The sequence below is a fragment of the Cavia porcellus genome, unplaced genomic scaffold (assembly GCF_034190915.1).
Source record: "Cavia porcellus strain 051 isolate PalLab524CR breed Dunkin Hartley unplaced genomic scaffold, mCavPor4.1 scaffold_11, whole genome shotgun sequence".
NCBI classification, from domain to species: Eukaryota; Metazoa; Chordata; class Mammalia; order Rodentia; family Caviidae; genus Cavia; species Cavia porcellus.
In genome coordinates, this window is record NW_026947494.1 from 9,898,013 (window position 1) to 9,920,903 (window position 22,891).

The following is a 22,891-nucleotide window of genomic DNA, read 5'->3' on the forward strand; positions in this document are numbered from 1 at the left end:
TTTTAGTTTAGTACATGGTAATAGGCATGGGTCTAGTTTTAGTTTTTGTCTTATGAAGAGCCAATTTTTCCAGCAGCATTTAATAAAGAGACTGTCGTTCTTCCAGTGAACATGTTTGGCCCCTTTATCAAAGATATGGTGGTTGAGCGTGTTTGTAGTTGTGGTTGTATCTTCTAATGTATTCCATTGATCTTCAGATGTGTTTTCATTCCGGAACCATGTCTATTTTACTACAGTTGCTGTGTAGTATAACTTCAGGTCAGGGATTGTGATGCCTCCTGCCTTGCTTTTGCTGCTTAGAACTGTCTTTCTTATTCTCTGTCTCTTCTGGTTTCAGATAAATTTTAGGAGTGATTTCTCTAGGCCTATGAGGTATGGTGATGGTATTTTGATTGGGAATGCATTGAATCTGTGTAACAGTTTTGGGAGAATGCCCATTTTCACAACATTTACTCTTCCTATCCATAAACAAGATATGTCTTTCCATTTTCTGAGATCCTCTTCTATTTCTTTTTTCAGGTATTATAATTTTCCCTCTATAGAACTTCGTCTTCTTTCATGAGATTAATTACTAAGTATTTCATTTTTCTGGATGCTAGTGTGAAGGGTGTGGCTTCTCTTATTTCTCTCAGTGGTTTTGTTGTTAGCGTATAGAAATGCTATTGATTTTTGAGTACTGATTTCGTATCAAGCTTCAGTGATGAATTTATTTATTATATGTAGTAGTCTTTCAGGGAAGTTTTGGGGGTCTTCTACATAGAGTATCATGTCATCTGCAAATAATGATAATTTAACTTCCTTTTTTCTTATCCTTACCCCTTTTGTTTCTCTCTCTTGTCTAATTTCTCTGGCTAGCATTTCCAGCACTATGTTGAATAGGAGTGGTGATAAGGGACTCCTTTTCTTGTGCATGATTTTAAGGTAAAGGCCTTCAGTTTTTAGCCATTTAATAAGATGCTGGCTCTTGGTTTGTCATAGATCACCTTTATCATATTGAGGTAAACACAATCTATTCCAATTTTCAGTAAGGCTCTTATCATGAGTGAGCATTGGATCTTATCAAAAGCTTTTTCTGCATCTATAGAAATGATCCTGTGATTCTTACTTTTGGCTTTATTGATATGATGGATTACATTTATTGATTTACGTATGTTGAACCATTCCTGCATTCCTGTAATGAATCCCAGGAATCATGGTGTATAATCTTCTTGATGATTTGCTGCATCCTATTTGCCAATATTTTATTGAGGATTTTTGCATCTGTGTTCATTAGGGAGATTGGTCTGTAGTTCTCTTTTTTAGTTGGGTCTTTCTCAGGTTTTGGACCTAGAGTAATATTTGCTTCTAGGAGTGACTTAGGAAGGATTGCTTCCCTTTCAATTTCATTGAAGTGTTTGTGGAGTGTCGACATTAAATCTGGAGTTTCTTGTAGAATTCTGAAGTGAGTCCATCTGCACCTGAGCTCTTCTTGCTAGGTATGGACTTAATGACATTTTTAATTTCATTAATAGAAATTGGGTAATTCAGCAGTTTTACATCTTCTTGACTCAGCTTTAGTACTTCATATGTTTCTAGGAATCTGTCCATTTCTTCTGTGTTATCAAACCTATGAGGGTAGAGGTTTTCAAAATAGGTGTTGTTGATCTTTTGTATTTCCACTGAGTCTTTAGTGATCTCTCCTGTTTCATTCCTTATTGCATGAATTTGGGCTTTTTCTTTCCTTTTTAAAATAAGATTGGCCAGGGGCTTGTCAATTTTATTTATTCTTTCAAAGAACCAACTCTTTGATTCATTGATTCTTTGGATTGTTTTCTTAGTCTCTGTTACATTGATTTCTGCTCTGATTTTTATAATTTCCTCCGTCTTTTGGCTTTGGGCTTGACTTGGTCTTCTTTTTCAAGATGTTTGAGGTGCAGCATCAGTTTTTTTTTTTTTTTTCTTTATTCATTTGTTTTCCTGATGTGGGATCTCAGTGCAATAAATTTTCCTCTGAGGACCGCTTTCATTGCATCTCACAGATTACAGTATGTTGTATTTGTATTTTCATTTGCTTCTAGGTATTTTTTTAATTTCTTCTTTAATTTCTCCTGTGACCCACTGGTTGCTCAACTATGTATTATTCAATTTCCAAGTGTTTATTTGTTTTTTGCAGTTTCTTTTATCATTAACTTCTAGTTTCATGGCACTGTGTTTTGATAACATGAATGGCATAATTTCAATTATTTTGCATTGATTTAAATATGTTCTGTGGGCTATGGTCTATTTTAAAGAATGTCCCATGTACTGCTGAGAAAATGTATATTCTGATTCTGCACTCTCTATATATCTATCAAATCCATTTGTTCACAGGTGTGATTCAGTTCTGTTATTTCTTTGCTGATTTGCTGTCTGGTTGATCTGTCCCTTGGTGTCAATGGTGTGTTAAGGTCTCCTGTTATAATTGTGATATTGTTAATTTGATTTTTCATTTCTATTAATACTTGCTTTGTATAACTGGGTGCTCTGCAATTTGGTGCATATATATTTAAGATTGTTATCTCTCCCTCTTGAAGTTTTCCCCTAACCAGTATGTAGTGACTTTATTTATCTTTTTGGGGTATTCTTTGTTTGAGGTTCACATTGTTTGTGAACAGAATAGTTATCCCCACTTTTTATTTGGTTCCTCTTTGATGAAGTATTGTTTTCTATCCTTTGACTTTCAGTTGGTGTGTTTCCTTTTGGGTTAGATGGGTTTCTTGTAGACAGCATATAGTTGGATATTGTTTCTTGATCCATTCTGCCAGTCTGTTTCTTTTAATTGATGAATTAAGAGCATTTATATTAATGGTTAAAACTGTTATATATTGTTTTGTATCTTTATGTTGTTGCATCTTTATCTTTCCATTCTGTTTAATTGTCTGCCTTGCTTAGTGGTTTTTTCCTATGTGTATCTAAACTGTTTTTCAGTATTCTTTGCAGGGTTGGCTTGGTGATCATGAAGTTTTTCAGCTGTTCTTTGTCATGGCAGTATCTTATTTCTCCATCAATTTTTTTTTATCTTTTTCCTTTTTATCGGTACCAGGGATCGAACTCATGACTGACTGCTTGCAAGGCAGGCGCTTATGTCGCTGAGCTAAATCCCCAGCCCCTTTCTCCATCGATTTTGAAGGACAGTTTTTCAGGATACATCAGTCTAGGTTGGAAATCATTTTCCTTTAGGATCTGAAATACTTCACTCAGTGTTCTTCTTGACTTCATTGTTTGTGTTGAGAGATCTGCCTTGATTCTGGTGATCTGTCTTTTCCCTTTATAGGTGATCTGTCTTTTCCCTCTTATAGTTTTTAATATTCTGTTCTTATGTTGGATTTCTAGGATGGTGATTATTATATGTCTAGGTGTAGTTTCATTTTGGTTATGTCTATTTGGTTTCTATATGCTTCACTAATCTACATGTCAGATTCCATTCTCTTGTTTGGAAAATTTTCAGCTATTACTTCTGGAAATAGCCTCTTGATATCATTTGTGCTATCCCCTTCTTTTATGTTTATCATTATCAAGCTTGTGTTGTTTTCTTTGCATCATCTTGCAGCTGTTAAGTTGTTATTTCCTGATTCCTTGTTATTTTTTAAAGATCTTTCTTTCCCTGTTCAGTAGCTGCAATCTTGTCTTTGAGGTCTGAAATTCTATCTTCACTTTCATTGAGGCATTTTGACAACTTTCAATGGAATTTTTGATTTCCTGTATATCTCTTTGAATCTGCTTCATGTATTCTGATTGTTTCTTGTATTGTTCATTGAGGGATTCTATCTTTTTGTTTTATTCCTCTAATTTTTTAACTGTGTCTTCCTTAGATGTGTTCAGCATCTCTTCCATTACTTTTATCATTTATTCTTTTACTTGGGAGTTTATTATAGTTTTAATTACTTTAAAGCTTCCTAGAGTTGCTTCTTTTTTGCAGTTGCTGTTATTTCAAGTATTTCAGGTGTACGGCATCTATTTTCTTCTCTGTACATCACACCTAGGCTTTTTTGGGATGGGCTGGAGGTTTGAGATTGTATTTTGGTCTTTTGTTTTGTCATTTTCCTATATTTCTGTGATTACAAGTTTGTTCCAAGCCTTCCCCTGGACAAGTTGAAAATTGTCTCCTATGCTCTAGGCTCCTGGGACTGAATGGACATTGCTAAGCATGGTCCAGTCAGGCCCACACGACATTCCATGCCACCTCCAGTGTTCCAGCAAGCTGTTCGGGCAACTATCCACTATGGATGATGGTCTACAACTCTCCCTGGGCAAGGACCAATGCACTGGAAATCATTTCACATGCTCTCAACTCCTCTGATTGAAGAAGTCTGCTGAGTGTAATCTAGTCAGACCGCAAAACCTCCCAAGCGTAGTCTAGTGTGGCTGGAAGCTGGGCACATCCTTGACCACTGGAAGCAATGATTTTAAACTCCTGTGGGGGAGCTTGCGATGGTGAAAAGGAACTCACTACCAATGGGATCCAATTTCTCTCCTCCAGCAGCCCAGTTCCAGGATTGAAAGGTCACTGGATGTGACCCAGGCAGGCTGGAAACCTGCAGAGCCCAGTGTAGTGTGGCTGGAACCTGAGTGTATCCTTGATCACTGGGAGAGATGATCTTAAACACTCCCAGGCCTCGGGATTGTGAGCAGGAACTTACCCCTGCCAGCAGCCCCGTTGCCTCATAAATGCAAAGATTTTTAAAATATTGACCATACATAAAAATTCATGAGTTTAATAATGTCACTCTACAGTTAAATTATACAGGATGATTTGATTTTGGTTTAAACTACTAATGCAATATTAGTACACAAATAAACTAATGAATGAAAATACATTTTGACAATTAATGTTTAAAAAATTTACTAAAGTGGTTCATCAACTTCTTAACCTAAAGCAAAGGCTTTGTATATATGTACAGTAATCAATGAATTTAGAAATACACCAAGTAGCCAGCTTTAAGAACATAAAGAACATGAGGATGACTATTGCAACTCATTTCGTGTTACAGTAGTAAGTCTAGCCTAAACTCTAGGGTGGTGACTTGTATTAAAAAGTGTGTAAGTCCATCACAAGTGAAAACATTGAAGGAAGACTGAAACTGCCAAACAGAAGATGATTTAATCAGATATTCAACTCCAAAAATGTTCTATATTTAGGAGAATTTTTTTTTTAATTTCAGTGACTTTTTTCAAATATAACATTACTATTTAGAATTTATTGTACTTGCTATTCATCTGGAAAAAAGTTATAATTAACAATAAGAGAAATTAGCATTTAACATAGTTTCATAATGATATGGGGCAAAGAAACTCCCAGCCTACAGGATGACTGGTACAAGTTTATGTTCTAAAATAGAAGAATGAATTTTAGGAGCAATGGAGCTTAATGGCAGAATATATTTATTGAGAGAAAGAAAGTTTTTGTCTGAGAGAGAGAATGAGTTGCCAAGGACCATGCTTTTTCTAGGGATTTTTATAGAGCAAAACCATGAGGCAAGGTAAGTCCAAGGTGGATGAAATTGGGAAATTGTAAGATAAGTATGAGGTGGGACAGAACTATCGCCAACCAGTAAGATTATGAGTGCAACTGTTCTGGTAAATTTATTAAATCAGGAGCAAATGGGGAAGTGAGTCACGTAGCAAGAAGGCATGAATACAGAACAGGGCTTCTGCTTGTAAAGTTGAGTTAATGGCTCCTTCTGACTTCCTCAAGTTGATCAAGGTTCCAAGATGATAACTATTTAGAATTTATTTGGTACTGGAGATCAAACTCACGACCTTGCACTTGCCAGGCAGGTGCTTATGCTGCTGAGCTAAATCCTCAGCCCCCAGATAATACCTGTTTAGACTATTAATCCCTGAGATTTATTCTTAGGATGTGGTTGTATTTTTTTTTATCTTTTGTCTTGAAATCTGTCTCACAGTGGGATATGTCTGTCTCTCCAAGGTTGCAAGATATCTGGTTACTGGCTCCTTTGAGGGCCTAGAACTAGCTAACTGCCTATGATTTTCTTTCTATTTCAGCCACCTGTGACAATAATATAAAGGTTAAGCTACACGTGATACAAGATATTTTTTCATATTGGAATATGTATAATGATCATTAAGACCTAATGAGTAAATCCTAGATGAACTCACATATATTTTAATAGTTGTTAAAGAATGATTCAGCACCCCAGTAACTCTACTTATTTCTTAAAGTGTTCCAATGAATTGAACCATTTGATGCCAAATCTTAAAGGATTTTAATTTATAAGTAGTTAAATTTACAAAGATGATGTAAAATAGAAATAAAACAAATGAACACAATTTTAAAATATAAGACTAGTGAGCTTGCACTGCTAGAAGGCAAAAGATTCTGTAGAGAAAACATAATTAAAACAGTATGGTGTTTGAACACAACTGTTTGCAGTCTCACTGTTTGAATGTCCACTTTGTATGCTTTGATACTGTGACTTGAACAACTATCTCTAAGATGATAATGTATAATCTATTAACTGGTGATTTCTTACTTTTTTTTGTAGTTCTGTATTACTTGTACCCTTACATTGCTTTGTTTTGTTTTGTTCTTTCTCTTTTTCCTTTTAAATAAAAGTTAAATAAAAAAACAGTATGGTGTTTTCATAGTGAATGAAAAGGTATCCACTGATAGGAATGTAAAACTCAGAGACACAAATTCATGTTAAGCTTGAAACATAAACAGGGACTCTTAAGGAAAAGTGGAAAAAAAAGAGATTATTAAATAGATGGTTCTTGTAAAAGTGGTTATCAATATAAAAATGTTGCGATCTATTTCAATTTACATACACACACTTGAGTATTCATATGCATATATATATATATATGTGGATATATATAAACATATACACTAAATTTCCCATTGATTATCTTATTTCTTCTGAGAATATATATTGACATTTTGTAGTGTGCATGTATGACTAGTTGAAGAATGCTCTTTTTAATTATTCCTCATGGAATGAGAAGAAAAATGAAATTTTGATGATATTTACTGCTTTATAAGAAATATTTGAATTATTCTAAAATTTCAATAGCATATATGAAGGAAACTACAAAAGATGCAGCAAAATACATTCTTACATTTATTCCAGGCCTAAAAATATAATGTTTAATATTTAAACCTCATTGACTATTCTCTAGAATCAATTAAAATGTCGTTGCTCATTTTTGTCATTTACTGTGCTTCTTTAGCTGCCTGCACAGATAGGTACCTTCCTCAGCTATGGCAATATTACATTTTGAAGTTCATAATTAATTTTGGGATGCTGTCTTATACTTTCAAACATTAAAGCATTGTGACATCTTTAGCGGCAAATCTATCCACTATATATTACATTCATATAGCACCACACAGTCAAACTCAAAGATATCACAATAGTCATAATGTTCCCTGGAGTGGAAGACAAAATTTCCAGAGTTTAAAATCATTGTTTTTGCACAAATGATAGCCAATCAATGGAAGATAGATAAATACAGACAGAATATCCATATACAAAACTTGGATTTTCATTTAAATCATACTTGTAGGATCCATATATATTAACAACGATGATCTTATAATTCATTATTTTAAACACAATATTGAATGAATCAATTGTATTGAATTTATGTTTCCACCAGAATTGTGCATCTAGGCTAGAATACTATTCACTGGTAAAACCCACACCCAAGGTGTGGCTTCCACTTTCCACATGCTATGCTAAACCAATTCAGTCATCACACACTTATTTCAATATCCACATCAAACCCCCATGAGACAGTCACCTCTCAGAAAGCTCCATCTGTGAGCACATGAGGCTTTGGCAGAACATGCTGATATATAACACCTGGTTTATCTTATCTCCGGTTAATTTTGTTTTATTGTTACTAGTATTGCTGTAGCTTTCTGTTTTATGGCTCTGATACACATGAGTAACATTTAGTGTGCCTACAGTTAAGGTATACTTGCTGAATCAGAAATTGTACTGCTTATTTTCTTGCAAAGAGCAAATTTTTCTCCAAAATAGTTGTGATATTTTTCTTCCTATCAGCAAATGATAAAAAGAAACTTGGGATCTCTCTCAACGAGATCAAATAATTCAATAATACATTACCCTGTATTATTCACAGGTAAAAAGAAAAGTATAAATCAATAGTTAAAGGGTCATTTCAGTTAAAATATTGGGTCCCACATATGACCAAATATTTGTAACCCATTTACTTTACCATCTTGATATTCCCCATTTAAAAAGGAAATAAAATACACTGCAGTACCAGGAACATGGAAAGTGTCCAAGATATGTCATTACTTTTTACGATTATTCTGTATTCATTATGACAATGATGAAACTCATCTGAGACATAACCTCAAAGTCTGTGAAGGATATTTCTGTGTCCAGAGAAACAGCCACGTGTGTAGAACCACCGTGCTTGTGGTCTTGGCCAACTCAGTCCCCATTTGGGTCTATTTCTCAATGACTCAGTTGGAATCTATCTCCCCAAAGTTCTGGTTCTGAACTCTGGAAGACTTCCTTCATTTCTTAGATGCATAAAATCCCAGAAACCTCAATTGCTTGAGAAGTTTCTGATTCATAAGCATCATTTTCAATGAAATAAATCACTGAATAACATCACCTTCTGAATCCAGATATTTTATCTTTCATTCTGTCCTGAGAGATAAATAGCTGCTGCTGACATCACTTGTTGATTTATGGAGCATTCAATTACTTGCAATCCACATGAAAATATATTTCAATTTTATTTGTATCAGAGAAATTAAATGATTATAAAGAAAGGTATAATGTTCAATCTATATATGTTTACTCATGAATCATGTAAAGAATTTAAACAATTTTAATTGTGAATTCAGTGGGAAGTTGAAGTACCTATCATGCATTTAAGTTAATGTCAAATATTATAAACCAAAAAATTTCAACTAACAAGTTCAAAATGTCATATAGAAAAGTAGTTTATGCTACTGAATTTAAAGTATCCTGTGTTAAAGAAACAATTATTGTTGCAGTTTCTTACACTAAGCTCTTTGTGCAATGCAGTTAAGTCATGTAAGCAATTTATAAAAGATATGGAGGTGTGATTTTTATTCTTAGTACTAAAAGACATGAAAATAATCATATTTCTATAAAATAAAAATGCTTTATTTTGACCTATCTACTTATCCTTGTAAACGGATGAATGTGTAAGGAAAGACTGGGTTTGCACAGAAGTGAACCCTGGCTGTATTTATAAAGTCCATATCTCTTTCCTACATCTTATTTAAATTTTGTTTCAATGTTTTCCATTCCATCAGTATTAAGCTAAAGATAAAGACCCCATACTGTAATATCTATAGTACCATGCTAATGACTGACAATCTAATTACAAGCAGCATGTGGTCTTAGCATATAGTAAGCCCAGAAATCCATGTTCATAATTTTTATTGTGATCCACTGTCACTATTCAGAGTGAGAAGACCTGCTTCTCTCACAGTTTTTAGCAAGGTTTGTTTATTGTGGTTATTGTCAAACTTCACTAGTCCAACAGGGAAAAAGTAAGTTTTGGTTTCCACTTGTAATTGTTGTAAAAATTTATAAAATAGAAAAGCAATATTTATAAATTTACAAGTTAGGTTAGATTTTATTTGTAAGATTTGTTAGCAACTTACATTTATTTAACTTCAACATAATACACAAACCATTCTATTTTTAGTCTGTGTTTACATAAAAATTTCTCTGACATTCAAAGGATTAGTACTTTGCTGATCTCTTGTATTATGTCTAATATCATATTAGCTTTACTTATGATTTTTATTCCGATTTTAATGACTTTTTATTATTCATTTTCATTATAATTAAGCACATCCTTGTACATAGATCTTTCTATGTAATATTATAGATGGTATTTGCATTTAAAAGTTTAATCAATTCATTATTTATTTTCAATTATGTGACATGAGCTAAACAATGAGCCTCTCAATGAAATAGCTAACGAATTACCCTGTTGACGTTTACGAAACTACCCCTTCACTGCTAACTTGAAAACCGCCAAGTGAATCTCACTGAAAATGTAAATTATTCATATACACATTTGTATTATACTTAACAGAATTTAAAACTTTATCTTGCAGAACAATTGTGTTACGTGTGTACATCTGCACATAAAGTTAAATCTTAGTGAGGAGAGTTCTGTAATACCTTGTTATCTAGGAACTTTAATATGAAGAGGGGATGGTTGACAAGGTGTGAAATAATAATTAAAAACTAAAATGTCTCTTCATACACAACGTGCTTTCCATAGTATTTCAGCAGCCAAGGACGATTACCACGCCCTGCTTTCTTTCTGTATGTAGTTGCTTTTATGGAAGAAAGCATTTTTTGTAGACTTTTTATTTCTTCTCAATCTAAGTATTAATATTTTTCGTCTTGAAAATTATGTCAAAACAGCTTATAGATTTATTTTTGTTGGTTAGGTGGTAAAAAAGTTGATGTATAGTCCAGAAAAAATTATTTTCCCCCAAAACAAACATATTTACATTTATAGAAGGATGCACTTTTATTGTCATGATCCAGATAAAACTATTTCATGTTTTTATTTGAAGAAATCAGTTAAAAATTGATGATCTTGCTCCTCCCATGCTTCTTTTGCCTTCCTCCAATTGCAACTATTACAAACAACAAGTGAAAAATAATATAATAAAGTTTTGATCCACCTCCCCTTAGATAAGTGTTAGTGCAGAAGTAGCTATTTTCAATACAGGTCAAAGCAGCGACAAGAGTTACTGATGAATCATGAGGTTTTGCTCTGCTTTTTAATCCACTTCAAAACCTGAAGGACAGAGTATTCCTTCAAAGAAGCAAAGTCCTTAGCGAAGAATTCTGTGTTTTGGGAACTCAGGGTCAGTCTCCAGACATAAAGGTTGAGAACAAGGAATGGAATGAATTCCCGGATCTATCCAAGTCCCTGGTGTGGAATAGTTTGTTTCTTCAGAGAAACATCTCCAGGAAATTTTATTGACCTATTTATTTGTCATACTACCGTAACCCAGCTCCAACCAGCCCCAACTTCCAATAGCGAATGCATTATATGTTCCCAGTCATTGGATTCCCTTCCAAATGCCCCGCCTGTGAAACACCAGGCTTTTGGAAATGGATCTGAATTTAAACATATGAATGCACTAGATGACACTACCCAACACTGCAGCACAAAGCACTGCAGAATGTGGCTCGCGCAAATTTCTCTTAAGTAAGCATTTGAAGAAAAAAAAGAGAGAGCATCTTGCATAATCTTAGAGAAAAAACCAGTACAAGTAAATACTGAACACCTTACATCAGACTGTTTCTCTTTTTTTTGTACATTATGTTTTTATCTGTAAATTCAAAAGATGGAACACACAAAATGCTAAATGTGGTGATCAACTTTAGACACTCATGTGTAAAACAGAAATCAAACATTTCCAAAATTGTCCCCAAGTACAATTCTTAGTAAACCACTAATCTGCTTCCACTGAGAAGAAACAAATTGGGCAATTTGACAAGTGCTAAAGGCAATTTTAGCGTGATTTGGGCTGTTTTCACTAGGGTTTCACGTTCATTCCACTTTTCCTGTCACCAACTCCTGATCAATATCTTTTAATGCATTTGATCTGTAGGGACAGCCCATAGTCATTCCACATCCTAAAACAGTTGGATCACTAAGCCATCTGTGCAAAACTTTCCTGTTTGGGCTCTTGCTTCTGGTATCCTACTGTTTGTCTTATATTACTTTTCAATGAATTGTATCTATTTTTTTTTTCTTTTGTTTTTTTGACAAAGGTTCTCTCTGTGTAATTTAGGCTGGCCTTCAACTCACTTTGTAGCCCAAGATGACCTTGAACTCACAGCAATCGTCTTTCCTCAGCCTTCCAAATTTTGGGTTAACAGGTGTAAACTATCATTTTATGTTCCGTATTCTTAAATTTCTATTTGTAGTGAAATAAAAATCCTTTCATAGGTTGTAAGAGAGAAGTTTACAGCTTTCTACTCACAGATAATTTTATTTTGCCTGGATCACTGGCAGAATACATTTCTGATTATCTATATCACTCAGTTAATTGAAACTATACTGGTTCAATAATCTCTTTCATTTAGCAGTCGAACAACTTGCAGTAACTTTTTCTAAGGCTGTTTATACAACCTCAACCTCAGGAAGAAATACTAGCATTTAACAAAGAAGGAATAAAAGTTTATCATGTTCCATGTTATTTTTTACCTATACTTTTGAATTATTGTATCTATTTCTCTGACAAGTAAAATTAAACAAAAAGAACAAGCCTCAATGTTTTGTATGGTAAATTATTATTATATTTCATGTGTTTATTTGAAGAAAATAAAACACTCTATAAAGTGAAATATCATTCAGTAACAACTTATTAAATTTCAAAGCTTTTTTATTGCTCACTCATTAACATAGAAATATGAATGCATATGAATGCATAGTCCATTCTTAAGAAAAATAGTGATAAACACTTAACCATATTGAAAAATGTAAAAGTATTTTTTCATTCTGAATCTACAAGAGAAATAAGATTTAATTTAATTTAATTAAAATGATTGCATAAGCTCAAGGTTATTTGAAATGTTAGAACAACAATTGTTCAGAGGGAAAAAGAATCGTTCTTAATTTGTCATTATACAATTAACATCATAAATTCACTTATTGTACTTTTTCAGAATTCATATTTAATTCTGTCCATTTTCATAAAGAGTTTTAATACAAAGTGATTTCTTCATGGGATAAGAGTTAGGAAAAAAGCGTCAGCCTCAGGGGAAAAGGTAGATTTAATAACTATCCCTGTAATGATGATGTTTTGCATCTTATATTTATTAAACTTTATAAGAAAGTTATATTCATTAAACTTTATAAGAAAGTTTATAAGAAATGCTTTGTACAATTGGATTCTGACTCAATTATTATGCTGTGTTGGATAGTTGGTTTACATGGTACCTACAGTCATTACACACAAAAAACAAAAGGAAAGAAAATTTTGAGTTGCTAGAAATGTAGCCAAAATTAGTTAACAGGAGAACAGAGAACTAAGCTCCTTTTTCCTTCACAATTCTATGGATTCAAATCTGGTAGTCTCAGATACCCCAGGAAAACTGTGGCTAACGTAAAGAATATTTGTAAAAATCACCAAATTCCCTAATTCTGTGCCCCTTCTTCACTGCTTACCATGGAGGCACTAAGGCAATCGCTAACAGAAAGAAATGAAGTCAAAACTGAGTTAGTAATGCTGATGGTAAAAAAACGGAGATTAAGTCGATTGTCACACACCAAATACTGAAATTCTAAATCCACTTCATCACATCATCACAATTTCTCAATGTCTGGGAAGTACAACTATATATATATATGTATGTATAAAGGTTTCTAAAACCAAGTGATTCAAACTAATTTATACTAGATTAACATTTTTATGGTTTGTGTCTGGATGTTCCTCTAAAGCCACTTACAGTCATGGAGAGGGGTGGACTTTTCAGATGTGTCTAATCTAGAGCTCATGATGGATTCATGGTTCAAAGCTGTGATTAAGGGTGTGAATGCCACACACATCCTAAGGCAAGCATCCTGCCAAGGCTAGTCTCACCCTCCTTTGTGGCTTTTTCTGCCTCCATGAACGGTGGCCCCTCTGCCATGTGCCTCCCTGCTTTGGAGCCCATCAATTATGGACTGAATCTTGTATAAACTGTGAGCTAAATAAACCTTTCTTCCTTAAACCTTGGGTGTTGACTATTTTGTTTCAGCAATGAGAAACAAAAGTAACTAAGACAAATATCACCTATCATTTAGATTTCCCAATCTAATGTTTCAATCTGCAGATTTAAAAATGAATGAAATATTTAATTTCAGTATATATCTTAGGAAAGCTGATAATATAAAGAAAATTAAAATAAAAACTCTAGAAGAATAACCAAAGAGTAATATGGAACCAAAGCAACCTAACATAGTAAAGCAATCTGGAAAAAAAAAGAACAAAACACAAGATAATATAGTACCTGTATTTAAAATATAATACAAGGCTATATTGATAAAGCATAATATTGACAGAAAATATACACATAAATCAATGAAAAAAATAAAGATCATAAGAGTAAACACATCTTTAGCCAGCTGTATCAGACAAAAGGTTTAAGGACACATATAGGAACAATACAGTTGTTCCAATTGGAACAGGACAGTTTATTTCTTAAATAGTGCTGAGATAATTGGATATCCACATGTAGAAGAATTAGACATTTATTTCTCATCAACTGCAACATATGTTGAGCTCACCAGGAAAAAACATTTCAGAACACTGGAATGGGCAAGAATATTATGAACAAGACCCCAAAACCTATGAAACAAAAGCAAAAATAGACAGTTGGTAATGTATCAGAATTAAAGGTTGCAACCATCCAAGAAACAACTAACAGAGTAAAGAAACAACCTGCAAGAAAATATGCATAAAATATATACCTGAAAAGAGGTTGATACTTAGAATACACAAGGGGCTCCAAAAATTGAGCAGCAAAACAAATGATCAATTTTAAAATGGGAAATAATCATATACAGACATTTAAAAATGATAAAAGTCCAAAATGACCAAGAATTATATGACAAAGTTGTTCTACATCATTCACGATCAAAAGTAATTGAAATCCAAACCACAAAGCATCCCTACAACCAAGAAAAGAACAGCCATGCACAAAAGACTGAAGAAAATTTCTACATGGATATGAAAAAACATAAGGCTTGCACATTGTTGGTGGGAAGGTAAATTAGTACAAGCATTATGGAGAAAAATATGGAGGTTCTTCAAAATTAAAGTTATGACTAACAATATAGCAATCACAATACTGGGAATACATGCAAAGGAAGTGAAATCTGTATTTCAGAGACACCTGCATTCCCGTATTCATTCAGTGCCATTTCTTGACAGTGGGAAGAAATGTCAATCAGTTATTTAATGCATACAGATCATGTAATACATATGCCCATCACCCTGAAACCAAATAATAACAAGTACTGGTGAGATCTTGGGGAAAGGGGAAAACTCCCACAGTTGGTGGGGATGTAAACTAATACAACCACTATGGAAGTAAGTGTGGAGATTCCTCAGAAAACTAAAACAACAAATTCCATTTGGGTCAGCAATCCTTATTCTTGGTGTCTTTGCAAAACACAGGAAGATGTTGTATTACAGTGATCCATGCATACTCAAATCTGTACAACTCTTAACAGCTAACTGCTAGAAGTGGCCTATATGTCCATCAACAGATGGAAGGTTACCCAGTGGAGAAGTACTTGGTCATAAAAAATATAAACTTGATTCACTTGTAGGAAAATGCATGCACCTTGAAACTCTAATGTTAAGTGAGAAAAATCAGGGAGATGAAGGAAGCTTGATTAATGGGTACTAACTTACAAGTACAAAACACGTTCTGATGTGATTTCCTAAGAAGCACAAGAATGGATTGGGCATTTCACAAATCTAGAAGGGAGAATTTTGAAAGATTTGCCAAAAAACATCCATCAGTGTTTGAGAGAGACATGTTTTCCCTGATTTCACCCTTATTCAATGTAGCCATTTATCTAAAATCACATTATCTCATTACCTTAAAATCATTAACAGCAATTGTATATAGTGTAGAAAGTGATGTTTCAATCTGTTTGTGCTATAGTTTGCAGCAAGCTGATTAAAGTCTCAATCAGTTTACTGACATATTTCTGGGTAGAACACTAAGATGTATTCTTTCAGCAGACCACCCAGGATTTCCTATTGTGGTCACCAAGGGATCCGAAACTTGCTCGATAGAACTGTGGGGGACTGGCGGCGGCTGAAAAGATAAGAAGTATGAAATATAAGTAATCTTTATTTTGAGAATGTGGGGAGAGACACCCCTGATCCCCTAGGGCGCAGCATCTCTCCCCGGGGTTAGCAATCTCTGTGGAACACGTGGAGTGGAGGCATATAAGTAGCCTAGGTTTGGGGTGGAACCTAAGGGGGCATTAGGGATGCATGGGTAGCCCATTGGTCTTTGGTGACAAAGGTAAATTTCTAGGGGTGGGGGTGGGAGAGATACGAGCTCCGTGGTTCTACCTCTAAGGCTTCACCAGCTACAGTGTCCTGTCTGGGCCAAAACTCTTTCAGTGTTCCCCCAGGGCCAGTCTCAAGGGCCCTGCTCCCAGGTTTCCCTCTCCCTGCCACCTCTGCCCCACAGCCTCTACCCTCTGTTTCTGTGAGACAAAATTCAGTTTTACCCTAAAAATGAGAGAGCACTGTTTTTGACTTCCTCTTTTGAGTTTAAGGCATTTTTGGTTTCTGTTAACTTTAATGAACATAATTAAAACGATATATAGAAAATTATGGGTGTTCCACAGCACTTTACAACATTCTGCTAAATGAAATCCCATGATTAACAAAAATATTTTGAGTTAATGACTGGTAATGGTTTTAATTGCCTAGATGTCGAAAAGTCATTTAAATAAATGTTGTGCTTTAAAAATGGCCAACACTGAATTACTTGTTTTGTAGTATCTCTTTTGAATGATAATTTATTTAAATTTAATTTAATGATATTATATTTAACATTGGCTCATTGGTATCTGATTTCTGCTGGAAAGCTAATGAAAATCTTAGCCTTTCTGGATAATTAAAAGATAATTTTTCTAATAGTCAATAAATCTTTCTGCCTTTTTGTTTTAATTATATAGAAGAGATGAAAAATGTAAGTAATAGAAAGAGAAAAGTAGCAGGTCTGCTAAGACACAAGGAGGTAGACTGTGCAGAGATTAGAAGCAGTCAGGGCAGGAAATAGAGAAGAAAGAGAAGGAACAGACATAATAAAGATGCAACATGCACTTGTACCACACTCACAAGCTAAATGTAGTCATGTGTATCACAAACATACTAATAAAATTTTAGTAATAGAGCATCATTTTCTATTTTTATAAGAAGTTTTCCTAGTTCATTATTTTCTGTTAATGCTATGCTGAATGATTCTCTTCTGTTCAGCATACCAGATTATAGGTGATTGGACTCTTCTTATTGTCTTCATCATTTTTCCAAAGTAACAAGGGAGTCATTAGTTTGCTGTGGCTACAAACACTTAAATTTGTATTATTTAAATTAATGTAAACTTAGATTTCAAGTGCTCAGATGTCACTTGATAACTTTGCTTTATAAACATTTCCAGAACTGCAGAAACTCTTAGGGTAAAAACACTTGTCAAGAAAATAGTTTCAAAGTGATTAAGAATTTTTTAACTCTCCACTTAAAAATCTGGGTTGTTCGACAGGATAGCACATCTTCCTTATATTTAGATATTTGCAGTATTTTACCATGAAAATAAAACAACTCATATATTCCATTGTGTAACAATGGATATGTCACTAAAACCAATGAACATATAAAATATTGTAGATAATTTCTTAAAAATACTGATCTATGTTAAAGATATTTGGAAATTTTAATTATGAAATTAAAAATTATCTGTGTGAATGTTTGTTTTATAAGAAATTATTTATAATTTGATTCTTTTTACCAACATACATTTAGTATTGTTCATTTGTTAGGCACTTAAAATACGACATATGTGAAGGAATTTGTCTATATGTTCATTTTGGGACACTCTGACAAAAGCTTGGACAATTTGAGATGGCAGAAGCTGTAGGGTTAAAAAGAGCCACCTTTAACTCGATGCTTAATCTAGTTCAAACTGTGTAAGAGAAAGAGACTGAGCCAAGAGCCCTAGAAATAATTTTACCTGATATTTTACTCCAACTATATTTCAAATACATGCCTGGAAGACAAGAGTAAGTGTCAGCAATTTATATTTGAAGAGTAAACTTAAACCAGTGATCACTTCACATGATCTTGAAAAATGTGGCAGAAAATATTCTGCCTGCCACGCTGGTTAGAAACTCACTTTTTAACATTTTCCTCTTGCAGAAGTATGTAAGGATTTATTTTCAGGATTGTCTGCCTGCACAGGAGCCCTTATCTCTTATGTTCCATTTTAAGGTCGGATGAGCAATGCTATCTTTATGCATACAGATTTACTGGCCATGAATTGCCTGCAATTGACTAGTAATGACTCTTTAAATAGATGATGGAAATAACACAAAATAAGCTGACAGGGGGAGGACTATGGTGCTGCCCACATCTACCAAGAGTAAGAACAGAAATTTCCAGGTGGAAACTTTAAAACAAAAGAGCAATAAACTATGCATAGTCATGTATTGCTTTGAAACTAAAGACAGGGCTTATGTATATTTGATGATACTTCTGTTTCATGTGCCTCTTAAAATCCATAGTAAAATTTGTTTGTCCTAGTTAACAAGAAATTATGCTATCAAGTGAGTATTTCCACATTCATAATACTGACAGAAATGAATGTTTTATTCTGAAAATATGATGCTAAGCTTGCTGGTATATGATAGCCTTTCATTTTGTGTGTCTGCCAGATGAAGTCCTAGTAAATTTATACTCTATAAATAGAGCCTGAGAATGTATTTTGGTTAATAGAACAGAAAAATTATGTAAGAAATTGTTCAAGAAATAGTGGATCGCAGAATACCATTAAGATTGCACACTATCACAGACCACTTAAACAACAAAAAGTAATGGTTTTGACGTTAAAATAGTCATATTTTAACACCAAAATAATAGTTTTAAGTGAAAATCAATGAATTATCTTGATGCAGTAACATACAATTCTCTATTGAAATAAGTCTAGACAACCATACATTTACTAGTTCATTTTTATAATGAACAACAAGCATTCTTGCTAGACTACTAATGGCATATTATTTTGATTTTTAGAACTTTTTATTAAAGTCCCTTCCAATGTCTGTGTGACAGAAAAACCTCTTGATATTTATTAAAACATGACTCTTAGTAAATGTTACGCATACATGCATACCAATTTATTATTTGTATTACTCTTCAATATGTTGGCAAAATCAGCTAACAATTTGTTATTTTTTTTCTTAAAGAAAAAAATGATTTTCTAGTTTTCATTTGAATAAAAATGAAGGCCATTATAAACATGTCTTTCTAATTTATAAAAGCATAACTTGGCAAGTTATAAACTCATTCACAGAGTGACTCTCAACTGATCAGAGAGAGCAAGTTTGAATAGCTACCAGTCCTAGAGCAGCAAGTTCAAAATTCTGCATTTTTAAAAAATTCTGCCTCAGATTAATTTGCAGGAAGCACAGGAGCACACCAGCCCCCTCCCACAGGTAGCAGTCCAGGGTTACACCTGTCCTTCTATCCTGAGAGCTGCAGATAGAGGCCTCTGTGGAGCCCTCTCAGGAGCTGGGGCACATTTGGGATCCTAAACTGGAGCAGCAGTTGGAGAAGTCACCTGAGCCTGGGCCTTGGTCAGAGCCGGGGCCTTAGGCAAAACGTGTTACCTTTGGCAGTGCAGGCACAGGTGAGCTGGGCTGGATTACAGAGACAAGCCCGGAGAGCTTGCGGTTCACGTCCTTTGCGATCTTGAGCTCGGTCCTTTGGGCTTGAGGAAGGCCTTGGCAGCCTCACTGCATGCCACTGTTTGCCTGCATCTTCTTGAAGTCTTTGATGCTGTGCTTCTTAGCAAAACATATACTTCTCAGAAACTCGGGATGCTCCCTTGTAAGAGTTTCATATCTTTGCAGTCAGGGTTTCTTAATGCCATTTCCGAGTCATTTTTGGGACTGATTGTACATGGTGTGGTTCTTGGATGTGGCCATATCTGCACTGTAAGCTGTGGGTGCCTAGGGCCTAGGACCGGAAGAGGAAAATCTGTACTTATTTTCAGAGCAGAGTTCAGCTCTACTAAAGCCCTACAATTGTATCAGTTCAGACTTCAACATTAGCCAATGGATTAAAATAAGATATTTTCTGAAATAAGTTTAAAACTCAAACTCTGAGCTCATATGGCACATGCTTCGAAAATTCCATGAACACAGATGCAAAATAAATGTTAACAGGTATAAAAACAAATTTCATATGCTTGCAAAAATACTTAAGTGTGACTGATAATAAAATGTTTTGTAAAACGTAAACATGCAATTGATTGATAATACTTATTTTTTGAAAATTTAAAATTTTAACATATAACAGCATAAAATTTTACAGATTGATACAATAACTTCTGATGTTTTAAGGTATGTATACCTGGTGTCATGTTTCAATCAGATTATCATAGCTACATATTCAAATATTTATAGTAAAAATCATTCAAATCTCTTCTAAGTCTTTGAAATATATAATACATTATCATTAACTAAGATCTGTCTGCTGTGCAATAGCACACCAGGTCATCTCACACTTACTGAATAATTTAGCGCCCCTCCCCCACCTTTCTGCCTTTACTACGTTCCTCAGCCTCCGGTAATTGCCCTTCCACTCCCAAGTTCTATGGCAATGTTTTCTATATACTCTTTGTATGAAAGAGATCACGTGGTACTTGTCTTTCTGTGATGTGCTTATTCCCCATTACATACTGTTCCCCAGTCCATCGGTATTGCCACAAGTGTCAGGATTTGATTGTTTTAAATTGCTGGATAGTATTTCATTGTGTGTAGGTACCATGTTTCATCTACTCATCAGCTGAAAGAAACTAAATCTGATTCTATTTCTGGGCTGCCATTAATAGTACTGCAAGATCTAGAGTGCTCCTTTGAAATACTGATTTTCTTTCTGATTTCTGAATCATGGAGTAATTCCATTTTTTTAACTTTTGAAGAGCCACTATACTGTCCTCAACAATGGTCCTACCAGTTTACACTCTCACTGGACTTCGATTACTACCTGGGCTTCAAGTCTCAGTTAAGTTTCTGCATTTTCTGTCCATCTCATCTTTTCTACCAATAAAAGAGGTGCTAGTAGCTCAAGGGTGACAACCAGGTGATTTGTTGAGTTTTCACACGGAGAATGGATGCAAAGGAGACAACTTCTCTCAAAGAGAGAATTCACAACCCTCTCCACAAGGTGACTGACTCTTTGAAGGCTAGACATACTTAGTCATGGGTATTTGCTAGGACTCACTGTTTCTGAGCTAAGGAAATGAAGATCTGGCAGATGTGTCTATACCTCTTTTAAAGTCCATTACATATAAAGCTGAAAATGTCTCTCTTTTGATTGTTAATCTATGTAAAAACACTGAGAGAAACTTCATAGTTGTCTGCCTCTTTAAGCTCAATTTTTACAATGTACAACATGAAAGACAGAACAATTTTGCATAGGCTTAAGACTAGAAAAGCTTCTTGCCAAAGTGCAATTCTAAAAGATTTTATTCAGCATAAGTAGATAATCCAAGCTTAGTTGAAGCATAGGAACCATGAATATTTATAGTTAATTACTCCTGAACTTTTTAGAATTTGTGGAGTATTTCTAGAAGACTTCTTCAGACTTTTAGTAATAATCTTTCATAATTTGTGAATATAAGAATTATACCTATGGGATCTGTGAGGGAGCAAAGTCTTACAGAAAAAGTCAGCCTTCTCTCTGAATCAAAATTAAAACAGAAATTAGTGTTTTTGTATCAAGGCAAGTCACTGATCTCCCAGTCTTTGAAGCAGAATGTATTCTTTGGGCTCTATCTCACCTATTTTTCTTAGGTACTAGAGGCAAGTCAGCTATAACAGAGGAGATTTGGTATGGAGCACTTGATTCTCTGATGGGAATATAAAATATTTTTCATGATACAGTTAATTAGGTATGACAAAAAGACAATACATACAAGTGGGACATTAGGAATACAATCCTCATTTCCTTAGAGGAAAAATAAGTGTGTAGCTGAGTGAGTGTGAGGAACAAGCACAATGAACAACTGGAAATGTTGCACCTGAACTGACATACGGACATAAATGAAGCTCAAATCTAGTTAAGTTTATATGTTAGATCACTTTGAAATCTACATAAATGTTGACTGATTGCACAATGTAGTCACATGCTGGTACAGTAAGTTGCAAGAAAATGTCTAATTATTTAATTTTTGATGGATATTTTTGTTACCAATCTAAATTTAAAATTTGATGAATCTGAGCAAAGTGTTTTGAAAGAATTTATTGCTGTTGCTTTGTTTCTTTTTATGAAATTACTAGGCTCCACTAATGAATTCTACTTTAGTAGGTCTATATGGGTTTATGGATTGTTTATAAAATGCCTTCAGACCTTTCTCACTTTCAGAAATCATTCGATATGGCTGACCATAATTTGAATTAAGAAGAAACAAACTATGACTGCTGTGACTTATTTTATATCAAGGGAGAATTTAAAGTTATTTGTGCTACTAAAGCACAGTACGCTGATTGGGTACAGAGAATACAGCTGCCTAGGAGAAAAAAACAATCTATATTAGAAAGAGAAATGCAGGCTCACTAACTAGAAGGTCAAAAATTTTAGATCAAAGTGTAAGTTTTTAGTATTACTGGAATTGATTGTTACACTCTGTTACCCCTACGTTCTGCATTACATAGATCTTAACAAAAGACCTTTTAAAGACACCAACTAAATCCCTAAGAAGACTAATTAAGGCCAATCCAAACTAAGTAGCACAATTTATTTTTATGGTTGGAGGAAGTCCTTATGGAAAGGGCCAATCTGTTAACCATGTCTGATCATTGTAAAGCTTTGTAGATTCAAAATAAAAGTCTAGAGTAAAATCTAAGTGTCAGCGTACATTGTGGGTAGAAGTTTCTGTAATTTGAAAGGAAAACAAGTTTTACAGAAATCCTCTGTATCATAAGCATTTACTCAATGTCTCATTTACTGGAATGTTGTCATCTTATTGGAACATTTTCATGCATTCTGTTAGAGTTTTTGGTGCGATGAAAGAGAAAAAACTTAAAGTAAAAAAGTGATCTTTATTTTAAGGACATGGAGAGG